This window comes from Panthera onca, chromosome B3 (assembly GCF_046562875.1).
Source record: "Panthera onca isolate mPanOnc1 chromosome B3, mPanOnc1 haplotype 2, whole genome shotgun sequence".
Lineage (NCBI taxonomy): Eukaryota > Metazoa > Chordata > Mammalia > Carnivora > Felidae > Panthera > Panthera onca.
This window is the reverse complement of record NC_138344.1, coordinates 11,695,267-11,718,018: the sequence shown is the minus strand read 5'-3', so window position 1 is coordinate 11,718,018 and position 22,752 is coordinate 11,695,267. Positions and strand designations below refer to the sequence as shown.

Sequence of the window (22,752 nt, the reverse complement as noted above, 5' to 3'; positions counted from 1 at the left end):
TGCTCCTTGTGATATGTAAACACAGATTGCAACAGGACTAACAATTTGCTCTTATTAGGAAATTTTACAGAATAGTTATCAGTTCTATCCATCAAACATTATCTATTTTAAAGTGCTGTGATTAAGCTTCTGAAAACCAGTTACCTGAATGAAGTGAACTTTTTTGTTGTGCGCATTCTATGCCTGTGGAGTCATCAAGAAGAGAGGGCATATGTATGAATCTACCTCACTGGGTTTTGCTAAATTGCTATCGGAATCTGAGTATCACATGCATGCTCGACCAATCTGCCGCAAATGTCAGAAGAGGTAGATGTTCAGGGAGAAACTGAAGGACTGGATAATGGTGGTAAATTGGAAAGTCTGTTTAAGTAGCTGAATTAAAAAGTTTGGAATCCTAACCATCTGCTGAACTTATTTTTCTTTTCTCTTTTCTTCCCTCCCTTCTTCAAATAGCTTTTGAGTATCTATGTACGGGTCAAAAACTCAAATATCCGTAGTGGCCAGGAACAAATGTAAATAAGCAAAGCAGGTGGATTTTAAGAAAAATTGAGACAGATATATTTTATGTGTCTAATCAACACAGAGACAACTCTTCTCTCCCACCATGAAATGGGCTCTCTCCCACTATCCTCAGAAGATGCTTTAGTCTTGCTGCCTCTCTTTTGGTACTGAGAAGTATTTTACTCTAAGAAAAATATCAGTGCACACTCACTATAAATGATACCTCATACTTGGCTTCAGTGGGAAAACTATAGGGAGTGGCAAAGGCTGAGGCAGAGTGGAGAACTCCTGTCCTGTCTAAAGTGGCGGTCTCTGGGTCCGTGGCTCTTGATTTCAGCTCAGGTCATGATCTCAGGGTTCCTAAGATAGAGTCCTTTGTCAGTCTCTGTGTCGACAGCGTGGAGCCTGCTTGGGATTCTCTCTCTCTCTCTCTCTCTCTCTCTCTCTCTCTCTCTGCCCCTCTCCTACTCACGCTCTCTGTCTCTGTCTCTTAAAATAAACAAACTTCAAAAGATAAATCAATAAAGTGGCCAGTATTTTTACCAGGTACCTGGTGGAAACAGGTACCTGTCTCTCTCTCTTTCTCTCCTCCTCTCTCTCTCTCTTTGCCCCTCTCCCACTCATGCTCTCTGTCTCTTAAAATAAATAAACGTCAAAAGATAAATCAATAAAGTGGCCAGTATCTTTACCAGGTACCTGGTGGAGCAGACCCAGGATGGCCACATCTTAATTTTAAAGAGACGTCAAAGACCCTGGTTTGTAGGTAAATCCAGATTTTAAAATGTGATCTGGAATTTTTAAAAAAACAAATTTTAAAAAGAGTTAAACAAAATAGTTTGGTGGTCTGGATGAAGCCTGTGATTCACCAGTTTGAGCGTCAGGCACCCTGCTGTGAGGTGTTGGGAATTCAAAGCCTTTTTTTTTTTGTTTTTTTTTTGTTTTTTTTTTTTAGAAAGATCTTGGATCTTGGGGTGCTTCAGTGGCTCAGTTGGTTAAGCATCCGACTTCAGCTCACGTCATGATCTCATGATTTGTGAGTTCGAGCCCTGCGTCAGGTTCTGTGCGGACAGCTCAGAGCCTGGAGTCTGCTTAGGATTCTGGGTCTCCCTTTCTGCCCCTCCCCTGCTCTCTCTCAGAAATAAACCTTGAAATTTTTTTTAATTAAAAAAAAAAAAAAGAAAGATCTTCAATCTCAAGAAGTTTATGGACTAATACATTTAACATGACTAGGCACCCATGTCTATGTGTGCCCAGGGGAGACCAAGTCAGATGCAGGTTAGTGGGCAGGGAGGCTGGTCAGGAAATGATTCCAGAAAGTAAGTATGCTGAGCTGTCTTGCTAGTTGAGTGACACAAGCAGAAACGTAGAGGAAGGAGGTCCAGTGTCAGGTATCACCCTATGCTAAGGCAGGGAGGCCACAAGCAACCTGAGCCTTTTGTTAAAGAAGCTGAGGTCGGGCAGAGGAGGCTTAAGAGGTTGGGGGAGGGGGAGGTCCTCCCCGTCAGACATGTCCAAGGCTGTGCAATGAAGAGGGAAGACAGAAGAGTTAAGACTGAACTCAAAAGTACATGAAAGCCAGTTGTCTGTTTGGCAGGTCTTAGACACATTTTCATGGTCTAGTGCAGCACGCAAATTCACTCAGCATCTGCTGGAAATTAGATGTAATTTCAAAGTAACCAGGAAGTAAGAATTCGAATTAAAATAGAAAACCTAACCCTCAGCATTAGGTAATATGCTTCTCCTGGCTTCCTACTTTTTAACTCATTATTATGTCTGTGTGAAAAGGTGGGCTGGTGAGGTGAAAATTTGAATCCAAGTAGATTCCTTGATTGGAAGAGCTGACCTGAGTGGTCTCTGTATCTCGTGTCAGGGTAAATATAAATCTAAAGAAATAAATTTCCCTAGGACAGAAGGGGGTCTCTAAAGTCAAACATTTACTTTAGAAAATTTGTGATTGTAAATTCTCTGCCCCTTTGAGAGGCATGTAAACCTTTTTAAAAGCTAAATAAGCCTCTTGCCCTTTTTACAACCCGGGAATGACCTGGGAGCCATCTCTTTGAAATGTAATCACCAAGGAAGAGAGCATCCCTATTTCTGTGGGAGGGTAGGAGTCTAACTCAGGTTCCCCGTTCCAAGTTACAAACCTACCTCCTGTGATAAAGGTGTAAGTTTACTTTTTCCTTTGGATAATGCGAATTAGCTAATAGCGATTTCCAGCTACCAATTGCCAAGGTGAGTTCAAGATGAACTCTGTATGACAAATGGTGCCAAGTCCTCTTACTTAAAACTAGTTATTCTGAGAACAGGTATGTGATAGGGTGTATCTGCTTAGCTGTGCAAAAGGGTGAAATTTCTTTCTGTCCTTCCAACCTCTCAATGGATTGATGTGATGCACGTCCTATTTCGGTTTAATGCTTTCTCTATTCAGTGATGAAACTGTTGTCTTTCTCTTCTACTTATGCAAAGATTTCTTCGTGTTGGCAGAAGATTTTGTTTTTAATTTTATTTGCCCAACACCTGCCACCAAGGTTAGTTGAATTTGTGTCTTCCAGCTCGGGGTCTGGTAAGCGTCTAAATGCCCTGATACAAGTGTGAAAAGTCTATTCACAACAAAGAGGAACATTATTTCAGGGAAAGAGACTTACACGCTCGTCCCCCAAAAGTGCTGCAATTAGAAGACATCATGGACTCCCTGCTGTGTTTTCGGAGGCAGTATGTGGCACAGCGGCAGCCTGGCGCAGGCTCTCCTTAGACTGCCTGGGCTGGACTCCGTTTCCCTCATTTACTAGCTGCGATGCTTCCGGCAACTACTCGACCTCCTGGTGCCTTAGTTTCCCTACCTGTAAAACAGGAGAGAAAAGCTATCTCGTAGTACCCGCCTCTTAGCACAGTGCTTGGCTAGTAAAAAAGCCTCAAAAATTAATTAGGATTATTTAGCAACATTATTCCAAGATTTGTTATAGACAGAAACGCCTCTGGGACGTAAAGATGAATAAAACATAATTCCTATCCCCAGAGGTATTTACCATCTTAGAATAATGATAATGGTACCATGAGATTAATCTGGGTTTAACCTAACCTTTCAGGAAAAAGAAAAACAGAAAAATCAACAGGTATTCTTAAAAGAGAGCGGATACGGCCAGGGGGAATTACCCTGATTGAGCTCCACTTAATTATATGGTCTTTAACATGGGGCGTCATAGACCGGTTTAAATTTGAAAACACTTCTTCCTGAGCTAGCGTAACAGGAAAAAACAGAATTCTTATCAAAAGAAACGAATGTATCCCCAACTTTGAAGCCAAAAGACTAGGAGACCACGGCTCACACACCCTGAGGCGATCCCCGGTTTTTCTCCCATCCAGACAACCTCAACAGAGAGGACTTTTGTAAAGTTCTAATTGTAAATAAAAACTGACAACAGACACTCTTAAGGCCAGTCGTACAATTCTCGCTTTCCGCTAAACTTAAGGGTGTTCAATTGGCTTTGTTCCGTGCGTATTAAAACAGAACTCGGAGGCCATCTTGGAAACAAAAGGGCTTTGGGGGCCAGGGGTAGAGGAGGCGGTATCCTGGCAACGGGAGGCGCGCGTTGCGCCGCGCAGCCGCACTCAGTCGCACCCTGCCCCCTGCCGCGTGGGCGGGGCTGTCCCGGCCGTGGAAAATTACCGCGGCTGCTCTTAAAGGCACCAGCTCATTTCGTACCTGAAGCCCCTGCGCTAGTGGCCCTTGTAAGCTAAGATGTGGAGTCTCCATTTTATCTTCCTAGAGGAAATAAATTCATTTCGCGGTCTATAGGACTAAATCTATAATTAGGCAAATAATATCGAAATGAATAAGCTTCCATATAACCAGGAAAAGGGGGGAAAACCCCACACACCTGAAATATCGGCTGTGGTGTAAAGAGAGCCACTAAACACATGAGAACGGGATGAAAGGAACAACTTTAGGGAAAAAGTTACATAGACTATGCAACAAGTTTAAAAATGATTCGGCTCTGAAGCAAAGTAAACCTATTTTTGACAGATGGATTGACAGATTAGAACACACTAAACCTTACAAAAAACAAGATAAACGTGTTTAAGAGGCAACAGGATGGGTTCAACGTGCATCAAAAATTTATCCTCTCTTTATAGATCAGTTTTTGCGGTAGAATAAATAATCTATGAGATTTTTCCTGGTTCTTAGTCGTCAAAGAACTTTCTTCATGTTCGAAACTCTTATGATGTACAAGTTATGGGATAGGTTTATTGCTGTCTTACTTCTCTGAAAGAACAAATAAATAACCTAATTCTCCTGGTTTTTGCAAGGTAAACATCTAGGATATATTCTACTACGCTCCGTGGCTCTAAATTTATTCCCCTTACCAAGCTATATTTACTAGAAGCCATCCTGGAAACATCAGGGTGAAAAAGAAATATTGGCCTTCCCCAAGTAAAGCTCTTGACGTATTGAATCTCTGTTCAATCCGTTTTAAAATATGAAAGATGGTCCTTTATTCTGTTCCTCCTCTGTTGGTTTGCTGGGTAGTAGTTGTCTTTTCTTTTGTAAACTATCGGGCATACCCATTCACTCCTGTACCCAGACTCTGTGTCAGAATGGATCCTTGCGAAATGAGAAGGTGATGTTCCAGGCTTGTCGTGGCCCTGGCAAATGGATTTTCCACTCCAGGACTGAGCCATTTTCCTTATGCTTTTTTGCCTTATTAAGTCACATTATGTCGCCACCCCAAGCCCTTTTTAAAATGTCCCTTTTTCCCCTCCTAATGTAAATTCTGTCACATTCCAGTCACCACTTCTTAGTAATTTGATGGACGTTTATGTTTTTTTTCAGAACTCACAGCTGTGATATTTGAGCGCTAAGGATTTTTTTTTTTTTTTTTTTTTTTTTTTTTTGCGCGAGTTTAGACGCGTAGGACAACGTTTAGCCTGTAAGTTTCAAGTTGGGATGTTAAAGAAGAGAGGACACTTGTGACATTATCTTACTTTGTAGAACCACAGGGAAAGCTAATTACATGTAACAAAAAGGTGTGTGGTGTAGAGTTGTCAGTCGCTCCTAAGCTGTAGGGGAATGTGCTTTAATGTCAGGGGAAATGTTCCTTTGAAACAAAAATATGTGCAGGCGCTGCTCGTGTCTACATTTTTGGCCTACGAGATTTACCAGGGCTAAGAGACTGAAATCTGAAAATGCCCATGTCAGATGAGATGCTTTTTCTAATTCTTTACGGAGTCTTGCCGTGGAAGGCCTGGTCTGTAATAATACTTCACGGCTGCTGAGCTGGCCAGTGAAGGTGCTAGTGCTTGGTAGTGTGGCTTCTACCCTTCCTCCACAGCGAAGTGGCGTTTTACAACCTGAACAGCTTTTGGAGGAGGTTGATAAAGGTTTCTAACCTCGGAGGGCAGCCCTGATGCCTCCTGTGGGCAGCCTACGGTGCTGGGACATAATCTCCGTTTCGAGATGGAAAGAAGACATACAGAAAGTTCAAATGGAAAGAGTCACATGGATTTTCCCTCTCAGATCCAATTCTGCAATTAAGTGGCTAAAAGTCTAAATTACTATAAATTAGAATCTAACTCTGATGGTTTAAAATGAAGGAGTTTTGGAAGGAAGCAAAGTTTTTAAATATGTAAAAAGAAAAATGAGTAAGCCAAGTTGGGAGATGTGGGTCGTTTATTTAAGAAAGATGGTAAGACTGCATAGTTCGCACAATCCTCAAAGAAGAATCACCCAGGTCTGAACACAGGAAGACAGGGTTTGGGAATTCGGCCTTTGTGGTAGGGTTGCCAGATAAAATACAGAATATCCAGTCACATTTGGATTTCTGATAAACAATGAATAATTTTTTTTTAGAAGTAATACTGGGGACATAATTACGCTAAAACTATTGTTGTTTCCTGAAAATTAAAATTTGACTGGGCAACTTGCATTTTTATTTGTTAAATCTGGCAATCTTACTTTTTTTAAAATTAATTTATTTATTTTGAGAGAGAGAGCGTGAGTGGGGGAGAGGCAGAGAAAGAGAGAATCCCAAGCAAGCTCCACACTGTCAGCACAGAGCCTGATGTGGGGCTCAAACTTACTAAACCGTGAGAAGACAACCTGAGCCGAAAAGCAAGAGTTGGATGCTTAACCGACTGAGCCACCCAGGCGCCCCTGGAAATCCTACTTTAAGGGACCTAAAAAGGACACATTTAATTAGGTTTCTCCATCTGCATTAGAGTGGTAACGACCACTGAAAGCTCCCGGTTCAAAATGCCAGGCTGAGGTGTGAAATATGACACACAGCATACAACTATGTTACCACAAATAAGTAACAGATGGCTATCACATGCAGCCCATCAAAATATCACGAGCACTTACTATTGCCTTGTTTATTCATCCATTCATGCAACAATTATTTTTTGAGTCCTTCGGTGCATCAGGCATAAATTCCAGGACCAGTAAGATAAGCAAAAGTAAAAATCCCTGTCTTAGAAGAGTCCTTATTTTTGTCAAGTGAACTAACATGGGAACTGATAATTGCAGTCAATGACTAGTGATCCCAAGTTTGATAGATAGCCATGAGAACATCAAGTTTATCTGACTAAGGCAGAGGAAAAACAGCCAGGTTTCAAAGGGGAAATTCTTTTGGAAGATGGCTGGGCTCACCACTGTATCACCAACCCGAAAGAGGAAGGGACTTTGAAAGAGACTGAGCCAGGAAAGTAGGAAAGGACATTAGTAGAGGAATCTGCTTGTGCAAAGGCAAGAAGTGTGAAGAGACTGGATTAAAAAAAAAAAAAAAATCAAACACAACAGGACAAACTAACAATGGAAAAAACCTTGAGAATCAGGTGTAGCTGGAGCTACGGAGAGGGTTTGCTGGGAAAATCTGATAATATAGGGTGGGGCCAGATTATTAAGGCGAGTCTACAAGAGCTCAAACTCTCCTTTGGACAACCAGAATAGGATCAGGACAGTGGTGGGAGAGACCCATTGCTAGACTTTTTCAATTCACTCCCAAAAAAAAAAAAAAAAAAAAAGTGTGTGTGCATGTGTATCATCTGGGCCTGGATCTTTGGAACCTAAAAACGAATACAATATTGTGGTGCCTGGGTGGCTCAGTCGGTTAAGCATCTGACTTCAGCTTAGGTCGTGATCTCTCGGTTCGTGAGTTCAAGCCTCACATCGGGCTCTGTGCTGACAGTGCAGAGCCTGCTTGGGATTCTCTCTCTTTCCCTCTCACTCTCTCTCAAAATAAATAAATAAACTTAAAAAAATGAATACAATATCAATCCTACCTTCTATATGCTCTTGGTTTTCTAGGGAATCCAGTCTCTTAGGCAGTTACATTCAGTACAGTGGGGTGAACTACATTCAAAACACCTGGGCAAATCAGGAAGTAGGAAGGAAGGAGAAATTGGCTGGGAAGGGAGGGAGTGGGCCAGCCAAGGCTTCCCAAAAGAACAGATGCTTGGAATTAAGGTATTTTTTTTAATTTAAAGAAAATGTAATATTTTATAGAAATAGTCATTTTCCCAATGGAACAAAAAAAAATATACAGTGAAAAGAAAATCTTTCCTCACCCAGACCCTTGACTGCCCATCAGAGGCAACAACCACTATTACATTAATATAAATGTAATGTAAATATACCAGCCCTCTCTCTTCTTTTTAGACGAGTGGAGGTGTCTTCTACTCAGCTTTTTATATCTCCATTTTTTTAAATGTAACAATATATTTTGGAAATCAGTACTTGTGGATCTACTCACTTCTTTTTTATAGCCCTGTATTTCATTATAAGGATAAATCATAATTTTTATACCAGTGGTCTACAGGACATGTAGGATTTTACAATATTTTGTTTTGCTATCACAAATAGTATTTTTATATATTCTTTTTTTTTTCCACATGTGTGAGGCTACCTTTGGATGTATTCCTAGAAATAGAATTCCTGGATCCACAGGTCGATGCATTTAAATGTTGACGGTTATTATAAACATTGCCCTTCTAGTGCTCGCTTCGGCAGCACATATACTAAACATTGCCCTTCTAAGGAGTTACATTGATTTATACTTTCATCCTCACGATATTAAGGTTTGAGTTTTGATGAATGAGTAGGAGTTTGCCAGGCAGATAAAAGAGCTAAGGGCATATTTAAAGAGTGACACAAGGGACAGCAAGCTGCTCAGGGCACTAGGCAGGACGGCTGCAGACTGGTTAGGAAGCAATTGGTCAAAGGAGAATGAGGAACAGAGTGCAGGTAGGAGGTGGATTAAAGTAGAAGGATTAATAATCAGTGCCTTCTGCTAAGAGCTTATTTGTGCCAGGCACTGTGCTAAGCGCTATGTACTGCCCATCATTTACTTCTCACCACAAAGAAATAGAGAGCTTCAATTTACAGGGATGGAAGCTGAGGCTCAGAGATGTTACCCTGCTCAAGGTCACAGTTTGTAAATTCCACAGAACTAGAACCCAAATCCGGCTAAGCCATTAACCACTGCTCCATGGAGCCTTGAGAGAATGAGAACTTTAGAGCTATCTGATATGGGGGAGAGGAGATTTGGGGAGACTAGAAGGTAATAATGCATTAACAAAGCCCTGGCTCTGGTGGAACATGCCCACAACTTGCCAGTACAGCAGTGTAGACTTTAGGGCCTAAAGTCTAGGACAAGAGACAACCTAGATTCCCTCTATTATTTCTGGCAGGGCTGACTTGAGGGGCTAGTTTACCAGACCTCTGCCTTTCATTGCTGAGCACTAACTGTACCTGAGAGTGAAATCTGGATGTTTTCAAGATTAAAGAATATTAAATAACTTTAAGTATTACAAAAATATATTTATTCTCCTTCTCCTCCTTCTTCCTACTCCCAGCCCCCTTCTTCGTTTATATCAGTAGCAGATTTTAAACTTCAATTCCATCGGTTCTCGGCCTTTTGGCTAAGATCAAGTGTAAACTTCAATTCCAAGGAGACAGGTTTCTAAGAGCTATAGAGCTCTCAAAAGCTGCTCAAAGTCCATGGTCCCTTAAAAGAACTAAAATGTAAAATATTCATCCATTTGCTGTCTTGGGTATCATCTATGAAACACAAATGATAAAATGAAAAAAATCTAGAGCTGTTTTTTTTTTTTATTTTTTTTTTTTAACGTTTATTTATTTTTGAGACAGAGAGAGACAGAGCATGAACAGGGGAGGAGCAGAGAGAGAGGGAGACACAGAATCTGAAACAGGCTCCAGGCTCTGAGCTGTCAGCACAGAGCCCGACGCGGGGCTGGAACTCACGGACCAGGAGATCATGACCTGAGCCGAAGTCGGCTGCTTAACTGACTGAGCCACCCAGGCGCCCCTTTATTTATTTTTTTGAGACAGAGAGACAGAGCATGAACGAGGGAGGGAGACACAGAATCCGAAACAGGCTCCAGGCTCTGAGCTGTCAGCACAGAGCCCGACACGGGGCTCGAACTCACGGACCGTGAGATCATGACCTGAGCTGAAGTCGGACGCTTAACCGACTGAGCCACCCAGGCGCCCCTAGAGCTGTTTTTAAAAGGATTGGAGTGAAGGATTCTCTTACAACAGGTTTTAATTTCAGATACACAGCACTGGTAGAACCAAAAAAAAAAAAAATCTTCACGTTTATTACTGTTTGTCTGCAGAATCAGACTATTGAGTAGCTGGTCTCAAAAAACGATAGTCCTTAAGTAGAGATAAGCCTCTGCACTGGGGTACTGTCACCAAAAGGAAGACTTCTAGAATAATAATGATTGCCACATATGGTAGCTCTTCAAGTCTCAAATGTTTGAATATTCTTAAACTGTTATTTATTCTAGGGCAATGGATCTTATTTCAAGTTTAGTAATTAGGATTTCATTTAAAGAGAGACTAGGGTTGTTTAATTTATTTTTTGAGACAGGTTGTTTAAAGTATAGGGATGAATAGAACCGATATTGCCCCAGGAAAGAGCATCACATTCTCTGAGATAATTCTGAGATGATCACAGAATGGCTGCTGATTGATACGTATCCTTTATGCATACATTTGTCTAATTCCTTTTTTACTTTTTTTTTTTTTTTAAATTTTTTTTTAACGTTTATTTTTGAGACAGAGAGAGACAAAGCATGAACGGGGGAGGGGCAGAGAGAGAGGGAGACACAGAACTGGAAGCAGGCTCCAGGCTCTGAGCCATCAGCCCAGAGCCTGACGCGGGGCTCGAACTCACGGTCCGTGAGATCGTGACCTGAGCTGAAGTCGGACGCTCAACCGACTGAGCCACCCAGGCGCCCCTCCTTTTTTACTTCTCAGTATTCTCTAAAGCATTTTTAGAGAGAAGAATGTGGCAAACAGGTTAATTTTGGAAGAATGGTCTACACAGAATAGTTTCCTTTTATTTTTTTATAAAGTTTATTTATTTTGAGAGAGAGGGTGTGCACATGCACGTGGGGAAGAGGCAGAGACAGACAGAGAGAGACTCCCAAGTAGGCACCACACTCGGCCCACAGAGCCCGACATGGGGCTCTCAGGAACCGTGAGATCATGACCTGAGCCAGAATCAAGAGTTGGACGCTTAACCCACTGAGCCACCCAAGCAGCCCCAGAATGGTTTCCTGGTAAGGAGTATCCCAGTATCATCACAGTGATCTACAGAAACCTGAGAACTACTGGGCTTGGTCATTTTGCTTCCAACAGAGGTGTTTTTCCTGTCCCCATGGTTAAAGGTCTAGCAGTATAGCCACAACAAAACCACTGGAAACAATAAAATATATGATGGTTAGAGGCCTTTCAACTAAAACCTCATATTCCCTTAGTTCATTTATTCTATAACAAGAACTACAAAGTTGATATACTTGCCTCACACTGGAAAGAAAACTTCAGCAATTAATTTCTTTTTGTGTCACATTTATACATAGAAATGAAGTAGTTCCAAGAAAAAGAGGTCTCTGTATTTTTAACAGTGAAAGGATGCCTTTTAAATGTTTAACCTAAACACTCATGTCTGGTACATATTTGACATGCATCCGTATCAAAAGCAATGTGCCAAGAATAAATGATTTATAATCAAAACAAATAAATTGAGAGCAATGAAAGCACAAGAGATGGGATTTGACCTTAGGTGGCAGGCTGATGCACAGTAATTAGAAGGCTCAAGATGGAATGCTATTAACTCCATAGTTTGGGGAGGCAATATGTACCAAGTAATCTTAAAAGCTCAGATTCATTGTAAACCTTATTTCTCAAAATCTGAAAAGCTTTTTGTACATAAGTATTCGTGTCAATATTACTTACAAGAGCAAAAATTGGCAAACAAATTCGGTGTTCAATAGTAAGTAGTTAATGGTTAATTCATTTGATAGAATATTACGCGGGCTCTAAAAATCAGTAACATTCTAATTCGACCTAAGAAAATGTACATTATACGTGGCTAAATACAAACCACGAGTTGCAAAACTAGGGATGGGATTACTTTAAGACAAACCATTCGTTTAACAGTGGTTATACTTTGATAGTGGCATTCTGGGTGATTTTCTTTGTATTTTTCTGTACTTTTCCTGTTTTCTATTGAGCATAATTTATTTTAGTAATATAAACTAAAGCAATATATATTTAAAAGGTACCAAATTGTACACACAACATAATCCCCCCAAAACAAACTTAAAATGCCTTGAATAAGTGTCTCTGAATTACTGGAGTGCAGATTCTTTTAGTTTTCTTCTAAATTTTTTTTTGTTAAAAAAAAAAATCAAATTTGCTATAACATTTCATTCTAAAATTTAAAGTCCATTTTCTCCTTTTAACAGGAGGGCAGTGCTAATGAAATTCTTGAGGCAAACAACTTAAGGCCTGAGGATACTAATTCTTGTGCTCAGTGCTTTTTGCAGAAAAAAAGTTGCCCAAGATCTGAATCCTGTGTACAAAAGGAGACAAAATGGGGGTAATCACTGCAAGATACAAAGACTAAATGGGGCAGGCCTCTTTTGACCACATGCTTGCATTCTTTTCCCAGGCTGAAGGGAGAGAGGGTCCTTACCCCTTCAGGTGAAAGAACCCTTTGGAAACAGTCCAGCCCTTTTTTGCAAAATGATGGCCGCATCTGCATTGAAACCTTGTAAGGCATGGATACAAAAAGCAGGAGATGAAGGGAAATTCTTTCAAACCTTTGCTGGGGTCAGAAATCTGCACTTAAGCCTTAAGATAAAGGCCTCGAGCTTTCTTTTTCCCCTTTTTCCCCTCTTGACCACATTATGCCGTTTCTAGTCTGTCACTTAATAGCGACGCAGTTTTGGCCACAGCATAAGTGTTAAAAACCCCACCAGACCGAGAAAACCATAAGGGCTCCTTCGAAAACAAAGTAATGTCTTCCCTGAGCTTTGTCACTGTAGCGTGCCCTCATTCAGGCCCTTCGTACATTCAGAAATTTTTACTAATTAAACCTCCCAAACCTATGGGAGGCAAGTTTTATTATTTAAAAACAAACAACCCCGCCCTCCTCCCCCAAACAGTCTCATTTCGGAGACTGGCTAAATGACCTCACAAATTACCAAGAATGAGCATTCTCAAAGCAAGAGGACAAATTTATCAACCCGGCACCCGCCAAACCGTCACAATATTTCACAGACTTACTAAATGATCTCACAAATTTCCAAGAATGAGAGCATCTAAACGCAAGTAAGGGGATAGATTTATAAATAAAACTAAGGACAAACGTCTCCTTTATTCTAAATATACCATCATAAGCAGCATGTCGAGTTAACTATTTTTACCCACACTGGCTCTTTTGCGTCTCAATCTCATGTAAAATAAAACGACGAGGAAGGAATATCGAGCCGGGGCAACTGTCCAGAAAGAGGCTGAATGGCTGGGTCTTCCAGCTCCAGATCCACGCACAAGGGGAAGCTGCAGGCTTTTCTCTAAAAGCCAAGAACTAAGCGACTTCGCCTTCTTTATTTCCTGCAGTAATACACAACCACCCACATCTACATTTCTTTCTGAAAACATGACCAAGGTGGATGATAGAGAACAACAGGGCTTCGGCTTCTGCCACACATTCGGGGTGCAGGGCAGCTCCCGCGTACACACTGGGCACACTCATTCACACCACACTGGGACAGGGCGGGGAGGCCACTTTAAAGCCTAGAGCCCTGAGGGTCCCCCCCCCCCCCCAACAGAAGGGAGGCAGTTCTAACTCTGAACAAAGGCAGGAAACGGGCAATCAAAACTGCAGGAAAGAGAGGAGGGACTGCATTTCGAGCCAACTAGGACTCGTCCAGCTGGATCTGCCGCCCCTAACCTCGCCCTCAGGAAGAAAACGCCCCGAGAAAGGCGTTTCTGCTGTCCTAGTTTGTAGAGAGCAGCAAACGCAAGGCCAGAAAAAAAAAAAAAAAAAGCCCAACAAGCCCAAAAGCAAAAAGCCAAAACACCCACAAAAAACAACCGGGACTGTGACTGCGAAGCAGGTCGGCGACTGCAAGCGAATGCGCCGCAGTGACCTTGCGGGGAGGGCCGGGCCTGACAGCCTAGCGCGGCTGCTCGTCCCCCAGCGCAGAACAGACACAGCCGACGCAGCCGGACAAAGGGACAGAACACTCCTCCGCACCCTACTCCACACGTCTGCTCTGTTCCACGAAGGCCAATGCCCTTTAAGGGACCCGACAGCTCAGGGGCGCCCGGTGGGCCCCGCCCCCACGCCGCCGCCATCTTGTTGTTTTTTCCAGTTCCTCCCGGCCGCGCACGTGGCACGTCGCTGCGGAAGCCAAGGTGCCGCCCCACTTCCGGCCAGGCCGGTTCCAGCCGGCCGCGGCCCGCAGACGCGCGACTGCCCCCTGGCGGGCGGCCGCTCCGGGCCCCGCCCGCCCCCGCCGCCATTGCCTCCCTTGCCGGCCGCACGTCCGCGCGCGCGACCAGTCCCGAGCGCAGCAGGGCGCGTGTGGGCGGGGCTGTCGGCGGCGCCCGCGCCTGTGCGGCCACGTTGCGCTTGGGTTCAACCGGGGTCACCTGCATCCTTGCACGCAGTTTGAACCGTAAGCGCTGTACGGTTGCATGGAGGGGTCGGGGTACGCGGTGCTCGGTGTACCTGAAGGCTTTGAAGCAGGAGCCCCCACCCCGGTGTTCGGAGGTGTGTGTTCCAGACCCTGTTTGTCCCCGCGGTGGGGGCTCCGGCTCCCGGGTCCCAGGAGGTCCCCTGCCCTCCCCACGTCTCTCGCGCTTCCTTTCATGAGCGTGTGTTAAGATCGAGGCCGTGCATGTGGTGCATCTTGGCGTAATCTGCAAGCAGCCTTTGCGATGGGAGGTGTTCCATTTATCAAGAAAAACACAGAAGGTCAGAGAATGACTTGCGCCAGTGGCGCAACCTGTAGTTGTAATCACAAGCATCTGAGTTCCCACTCCGCCAGGAGGCTCCCAAGGGACCCTGTGACCAGCAGCTCCTGCAGCATCAGGAGTTGGTTAGAGATGCACTTGCCGGGGCCTCCGCCAGACTTCCTAAATTGGAAACGGGGCTTGCTGGGGCCTCCGCCAGACTTCCTAAATTGGAAAGTGGGGGAGGCAGGAGACAGTCTGTGATTAACAAGCATCGTGTGTGAGGCACGCTAAAGACCCCTGAACTCCCAGGCATTTTAAGGGTAGGGGAAGGAAAACTGTTGAGGGCTGACTCCAGGCCACACTATGGCTAGGTATTTTCGTAAGTCTCTGATAGAATCTTCCCTACCGCCCTTTTTCGGGAGAGGAAACTAGCTCAGACTTTCCATGAGTGTAGAATGCTAACATTGGTATAAAACGGCACAAGATTGATGTGTACCGTTTGCTTGTAACATATATGCGTAAAATATCCCTGGAAGGATATCAAAAAGTGATTTTATTTTTATTTATTTATTATTATTTTTTTTTACCTCCAAGAAAAGGAGGTAGGTTGCTGGGCGGGGATACTGAGTTGGGAACGTTTTTCTGTAAATCTTTGTAGCTTTTGCATTTCAATCATATAAATCAGACCTACTCTGAATAAAATCAACAGTTAAGAATTATACTCAGAATAGTATTAAGAGCAGAAACCAGAATTTGAATTCAGGTCTGACTGGCTGCAGGTTATATTCCATGTGCCCTATTGACTACACATGAAAAACTTTTAAACGTAAAATGCTGTATACATTTGAGGTCTTGTTATTAATAATGAAATACTAATTTCTTAGAAACTTAGTTTCTGTTTTAAACCTTCAAACAATGATCGTGCCTAATTGTTTTCTACATGACACGTTATATGTTGCGTAACGTTGTTCTCGTTTTCATTACTAATCACGGCAGTAATATTCTGAGGAATATTGATATAGGATTAATTGATAATTGCAAAGAGATTTGAGCCCCTTTACTGAAGATGAATGCGAAAAGGCAAAGTGCTCTTATATCCAAGACTGATCATTGTGAAAAATTTTATTTATGTGTTTATTAGGTTCAGTTTACAACTACATATGTATACATAATGCTGCTTATTTTTACGCAGATCAGTATCTAAAACATAGAAGTTCCTGGGTTGGGAGAGCGTCATTTATTCTCCTCTTTGTTGGAAATTGCAAAGACAGTTCAGGGCTGTGTGACTTTTTAAAATTTTCAATTTAATTTTTTTAATGTTTATTTTTGAGAGAGAGACAGTGCTCAAGCAGAGGAGGGGCAGAGAGGGAGAGGGAGAGACACAGGATCCAAAGTAGGCTCCAGGCTCTGAGCTGTCAGCGCGGAGCCCAACGTGGGGCTCCAACCTGTAAGCCGTGAGATCATGACCTGAGCTAAAGTCTGACATTTAACCTACCAAGCCACCCAGGCACCCCAGGGCTGCGTGACTTTATGCGTGTTTACTTAACCTTGCAGTGCTTCAGTGTGCTCGTGTGTTGAAACAGATCTTTAAAGTACTTGCCTCACAGGCTTGTTGTGAGAGTAAATTGAGTCATGGTGTATACTGCACTTGGAACAGTGTGTGGCACAATGTTAGATAAATTAAAAAAAAATTTTTTTTAACGTTTATTTATTTTTGAGACACAGAGAGACAGAGCATGAACGGGGGAGGGTCAGAGAGAGAGGGAGACACAGAATCTGAAACAGGCTCCAGGCTCTGAGCTGTCAGCACAGACCCCGACGTGGGGCTCGAACTCACGGACCGTGAGATCGTGACCTGAGCCGAAGTCAGACGCTTAACCGACTGAGCCACCCAGGCGACCCAGATAAATTTTTTTTAAGTTTATTTTTGAGATTGAGAGAGAGAGTGAGCCGGGCAGGGGCAAAGAGTGGGGGGACAGAAGATCTGAAGTGGGCTCTGGGCTCGAACTCCCTAACCATGTGAGCATGACCTAGCTGGATGCTCGACCCAACGGACTGAACCATCCAGGCGCCCCAATGTTAGATGAATTCTTAAAAAAAAAAAAAAAACCACGTAATAAAATATGAAGAAATAAAGTTTGATGACAGGATAAAGAGGTAGTGTTGTTTTGTGTCTAGAACTTTCTTGTTGGGTAGGGATTGTAAAGATTTGTGTTTATTTTAAACATTTGTTCCTAGTGGTAGCATTTGGTCCCTGAAATTAGGAAATTGACTCTCTGTAGTGATTCTCCGAAAGCTTCACTGTCCAGTTCCTGGGCCTGCAAATCCTCACTGAGAGAAGAGTGGTTTTTCCATAGGTCAGTGGCTGGGAGTTGGCTGGTGAGAAGGTGCTTGTCTCTTGGTGACATCATGTTGGCAGCTTGTAATTGGCATGATGGGGCTGTTCATGTGTCAGGAATAGGTAAAGCTACAAATCCAAGGCTTTTGCCCCTGGGGAACTGTTTGTTAAACATTTATCAGCACAGTGTGTTATCCTACAGCAGAAGCCCCGCTGGGAGAAGCCCCAAGAAGGATGTTGCTCCTCTTGGGTTGCCTCCTGTGATGATGTGCCTGGAGTCAGGAGTCCCATAGTGGCCTTGGGCTAAGATGTTTCAACAGTCCTAGTCTCTTAAGTTGTAAACTAGGGGTGAGTCACGAGTTTTTCCTGGTGAGTCTGTTCTGTATTGCACAAGCATTTCTGGGGCAAGGGGGAAACTGAGCAGCCCAGGGAGCTGTCTGCCCACCCCGCACTCCCTGGAAGAAACTTGCACTGCAAAGGAAGGGAGCTAAATGAGCAGAGGGGTCATGCTGGCAGAGCTAAATGCTGGGAGGTGTCTGTGGCCCACTGTATTTGGGGAGTCAGGAACTGCAAAAACGCCCCCCCTTTTTAAGGTATGGAATATTCTACAAAGGTCTCTCTCCTTGTGAGGGCTATAGCTAAAGTCAGTGAAAGAGATTTGGCACAGTAGAGGAAGTCATTTGTTCGTTCATTTAACAAACCTGTAGTCAGTGCTCAGCTCAGTAGTTTTCACAGCTGGAATCACATGGGAAGCTTACAGATCGACTTCAGTTTAATCTACCAGGGTTTGGGTGTGTGGTACGCTGAATGATGGCCTCTCCCAGAAGACATCGTAATTTCCGGAACCTGTGAATGTTATCTCATCTGGCAAAAAAATAAAAAAATAAAATATAACAGCAAGAAAACAAACAAAAAAACCCTTACAGATGTGATTACGTTAAGGATCTCACGATGGGGAGATTTTGGATCGTCAAGGTGGACCCTACTTGTCATCACACATATCCCCATAAGCAGGAGACAGAAGAGCGTATGACTACAGATGCGGAGATTGGAGTGACATGTTTACACTGTAAGGAATGCCAAAGAGTGCTGGTAACACCAGAGGCAAAGAGAAAGGCGCGGAACAGCTTTTCCTTTAGAGCCTTCCGAGAGAGCACAGCCCTACCAACACCTTCTTTTTGGACTGCTAGCCTTCAGAACTTGGAGGGAACAAATTTCTGTTGCTCTAAGTCATCCAGTTTGTGGAATTTCCTGCTGCTCTAGGAAACCAGTTCAGGGTAGGACACAACTTGTTTTGAAGTGTCTTAGTGGCATTTTCCATATGATTTAGCAAATATCGGTTGTCCATGTTAGAGGTGGGTACTGATAAGGATCACAGAGGGTGATGTCTTGACTCAGTGGCTACGGTGCACTAACCAGAACCCTGTTCCCAATAGGCCTGGAGCCAAGGAATCCGTATTTTGCAAGCAAGCGAAAGCAAACCCGCATGTGATTCTGAATCACGGGTATTTGCAAGTCCATCCTTCTGCTATGTATTATGATAGACATTAGAGATGCAAAGATAAATAGATACATTCCCTGTTCTCAAGGAGCCTACAGTCCAGCAAGGAATTAGATAATCCTAGTAGAGTCTTTTAAGCGTTAGTATTTGTTGAGCTGTTTCTTCATACTAAGTGCTACACCTATATGCCGTCTCTCCCGATCTGCAGAAGGATTCCAGGAGGAAGGTATTAATATCCCCTAAGAAAAGACAGTTGTAGCAGGTTAAGCAACTAGTTCACTTTTGCCCAGCTGGGAAGCAGGCAGGGTTGCCAGGGAAAATGCCGGCACAGGTATTTCAGGCATGAGCCATCGTGTGAGCCAAGGTCAAAAACATGCCTGTGGCAGAGAGCCAAGTCCTGCTGGGAACTGCCTGTTATCTAGGGTGGCTGGAACACGGGGTGATGGCGGAGTGAGGCAGGAGATGAGGCAGAAAAGTGGGCACTTGTGCCCACAGACTGGAGCAGGGACCTCGGTGCTGTAAGGTCCCCTTCAGCAGCCAGGAAGGAGGAGCCCAGGAACCTGGTGCGTGACCAGAGCAGTGCAGGGCGAGTGGGGCCTCTGTCTTCCTACATTTATCTCCCCAGCATTGCTGTGGCTTTCTACCCCTTAGGGTTGCTATGCCTGCCGGAAGGGAAGGCCTCTCAGCTGTCGGACTCTAAAATCCAAGGAATTGGGCTAAAGCTTCCAATTAGTCATCAGCAGTGTTTAAGTCATCAGCTGGTTTTTTAATTAATTTTTTATAATGTTTATTTATGTTTACGAGAGAGAGACTGAGCACGAGCTGGGGGGAGGGGGAGCAGAGAGAGGAGACAGAATCTGAAGCAGGCTCCGAGCTGTCAGCACAGAGCCTGACTGGGGCTCGAACCCACAGACTGTGAGATCATGACCTGAGCCGAAGTCAGACGCTTAACCGACTGAGCCACCCAGGCGCCCCAGTCATCAGCTGTTTTAAGGCGAAAACAAAAAACAACAAAAAAATCCCCACTCCAACCCAAACCTTATATTTTATAGCAAATCCGAGAAGAAAATGGCATTATAGCATAAGCTTTGACCCTAGGGAAGAACAAATAGAAACACATCTCCACTAAACAAACAGAACCAGGTACTGGCACTTTGCATATCTTCCCTCTCCAACCCCAGCAACTGTTTTTTTAAAAAAACCTTACTGTTATGAAAAAAAAAATCTACAGAAGTAGAAAATTGGGGTGCCTGGCTGGCTCAGTCGGTAAAGCACGAGACTCTTAATCTCAGGGTTGTGAGTTCGAGCCCCATACTGGGCATGGAGCCTACTTTAAAAAAAGAAGCAAAAAATAGTGTTATGAACCCCCATGCTTCCCTCAACCCACAATTCTTAGCCAGTAGTCAACCTGGTTTAATCTGTACTCGTGGTCCGCACCAGGTATTTCTTTGTTGTTAAACACTTTTTATTTAGATAATTTCAGGGGTACTGAAAAACTACAAGAATAGTCTCACAAACATCTGTATCAGCGATTAACCGATTTTTCCCACCTTCATTGAGGTATAATTGATATATAACATTATGTAAGTTTGAGTTAGGTAATGTGTTGATTTGATAATATTGCAAAAGGACTATGGCCATAGCATTAACTTAGATTCACCAATTAACATTTGGCCACATTTGCTTTATCTTTTCCCCTCCCCCCCCCTTTTTTTAAAAGAGTGTTCGAGCTGGGGGAGGGGCAGAGGAAAAGAGAGAATTCCAAGAAGGCTCCATGCTCAGCATGGACCCCACAACCCTGGGAGCATGACCTGAACAGAAATCAAGAGTCAGACACTCAACCAACTGAGCCAACCCAGGTGCCCCTCTTCTCACTTTCTTTTTATTTATATGAGAATTGCAGAGCATTCCTATTTTAAAGTTCAGGAACCTAGGGTTTAGAGAGGTAAATAAGTAGAATGAGCAGTTTACTGGGACTGGAATGGAACCACATGCTAGTTGTAATCTTTTCTCCCCGTTTTGTTCTTTGTGGCTTTGATTCTTTTGAAACCTTCCCTTATCTGTATTTTGTCCTCTGCCTGCAGTTAGATTTTTTTTTTTATTTAAGATTTTAATTTTAAGTAATCTCTACATCCAAGGTGGGGCTCAAACCTACAACCCCGAGATCCAGAGTCACATGCCCCACCCACTGAGCCAGCCAGGCCACCCTTGTAGTTAGGTTTCTAATGCTGCCTTCAGTGTCTCTTCCTTTCCTTTACCACTTGCTGGTCTTCATCCAGATGGCCTCAATGCTTCTCCAGTCTTCACTCCATGGTGGTCTCATCCCTGCCCACCTGACTCAACATGGTTCTGTCTTTGAACTCTAGACTCAGATGTTCCTTTCCCTTCTGGATGTTTCTGACAGATGTCCCAGAAACCCCTCATAGCGCCGTCTAACACTGAGCTCATGACTCCCCACTACCCAACCACTATTCAAGACCCTTCCCCCGCCTCTGCTTCCCTTGCATCTCCTGTGCTGTCTGAACCGTCTCTGGCACTTTCCCGCGCCCACCCCCTAGCCATTGAGCCAAACTATCTCTTTATCTCCATTGCCCCTACCCTGATCCCAGGCTCCTCCTTCCTTCCTGGACCCCATAGACGGTTCACTAGCTGGTCTCCCTACATCCACTTGGCTAGCCCTTAGTGGAATCCCTGGAGCAGAGACAAGTGACCCCGTCAGAATGCAGTTCTGACCTTGTCAAAAGCAAATCCAGTTTAGCCACCTAGCTCTGTCCCTTCCCAGGGTGCAGAACCCTTCAGTGACCTATTGCTTTTTGGATCTAGACCCACATCCCCTGAGTGAGCAAGGCTTATGAGGCCCTGCACGGCTTGGCTCCTGCTCACCCCTCCAGGATGGGCAGCTCCCAGCCCACTGCCCAATCCTGTGGGTTCCAGCTACAGTCCTCCCTCTCACTTGGGAGCCTTTGACAGGCTCTTCTCTCCATCTGAGTGCTCCCTTCCCTCCCCTTACCCACCAAGTCCTGTTCTTCAGACCTTAGCAGCTACCCCTTCTTGGCCTCACCTCGTTTTCAGGGTTGCTCTCCTCCCTAGGGGGCCGGCTCTCCCCTTGTGCAGTATCACAACCCTTGTGATATTTTACTGGTGTGATTCTTTGTCCATTTTCTCACCTGGAACCGTAAGGTCTGTGGACAGAGGCTATGTCTTCCTTTGCTGATCCTTGTGGTGCCAGGCACATAGTAGGTATTGAATAATTACTTCCTGAATGAGTGAATGAGTTAATACTGAGCAACAAATAGCGCTCAGTTCGGAGAACCAACGTTAATAACTAATTACTTAGCACCGTTACTGCCATCTAGTGGTGACTCATGTTATTATCCCGCTGGGCTCATCGTCAATGATTGCCCTTCACGGTGGAGGTCTGTCTCTGCTCCTGGCACAGAAGGAAATCAATACACGAATAAGAATAATAGATACTTGTTGCGCTCTGGCCTTGCGTCAAGTACTGTAGGAGACACGTGAAAACACTGCCTACTTGATGCCTGAGCAAAGCGGTCTGTCCAGGGTCAGGGGCTAGAGAGGGAAGACCCTTCATTCAACACCAGGAAACAGAGCCTGTGTTTTTTAACTCTGCCTCACTGCTTCTGCATTTCTGCCACTTAGCATATGAATTGTACCCATAGGACAACTGGGATTGTTGTAGTGGTTGCAGAGGGCTTGAACAAAACCCTCTTTAATGGCAGGAAACATATTTTGGAACTAGAGAGGGTACTCTGGGGCTGTTCAGATTTCAATAAAACGTCTGAATTCCCGGAGGGTTGCTTATGCTGCAGCCAGGGACCTGTGAGTGCTCTCATTTGAAGGCCCCTGGACTATTGGATATGCAGTCTTTCTGGGGGGTTCACAGATGCTTTTTCTTGGCCTGTATTTCCTAGGCTTTTGGACTTTGTGGCCTAGAAAGCTCTGGTCTTTAAGTCTCTCCAAAGCCTTAGATAAGTCTCTACAAAGCCTCAGATCTTTCATGGAGTACATTTTGAAACAATCTGCCGAAAGCACACTTGAGAACTGTGGTAAACATTAATTATGTGTACACCAGCTGTCTCGAATGGTTTTTGAAACAAGGGAGAACATATATGAAGTGTA

General features: G+C 43.9%; 1 long non-coding RNA gene across 2 annotated transcripts in view; it reads right to left on the bottom strand.

Moving 5' to 3' along the window:
• Positions 1–4,063, bottom strand: part of LOC132668739 (uncharacterized) — a 40,942-nt gene extending 36,879 nt beyond the window's left edge. For both annotated transcript variants that reach the window (XR_014137774.1, XR_009605736.3), the window contains exons 1-2: positions 3,832–4,063; positions 3,147–3,341 (exon numbers count right to left, since the gene is read on the bottom strand). This is a non-coding gene — a long non-coding RNA (uncharacterized LOC132668739). The remainder of the gene's footprint in view (positions 1–3,146; positions 3,342–3,831) is intronic.
• Positions 4,064–22,752: the final 18,689 nt, after the last annotated feature.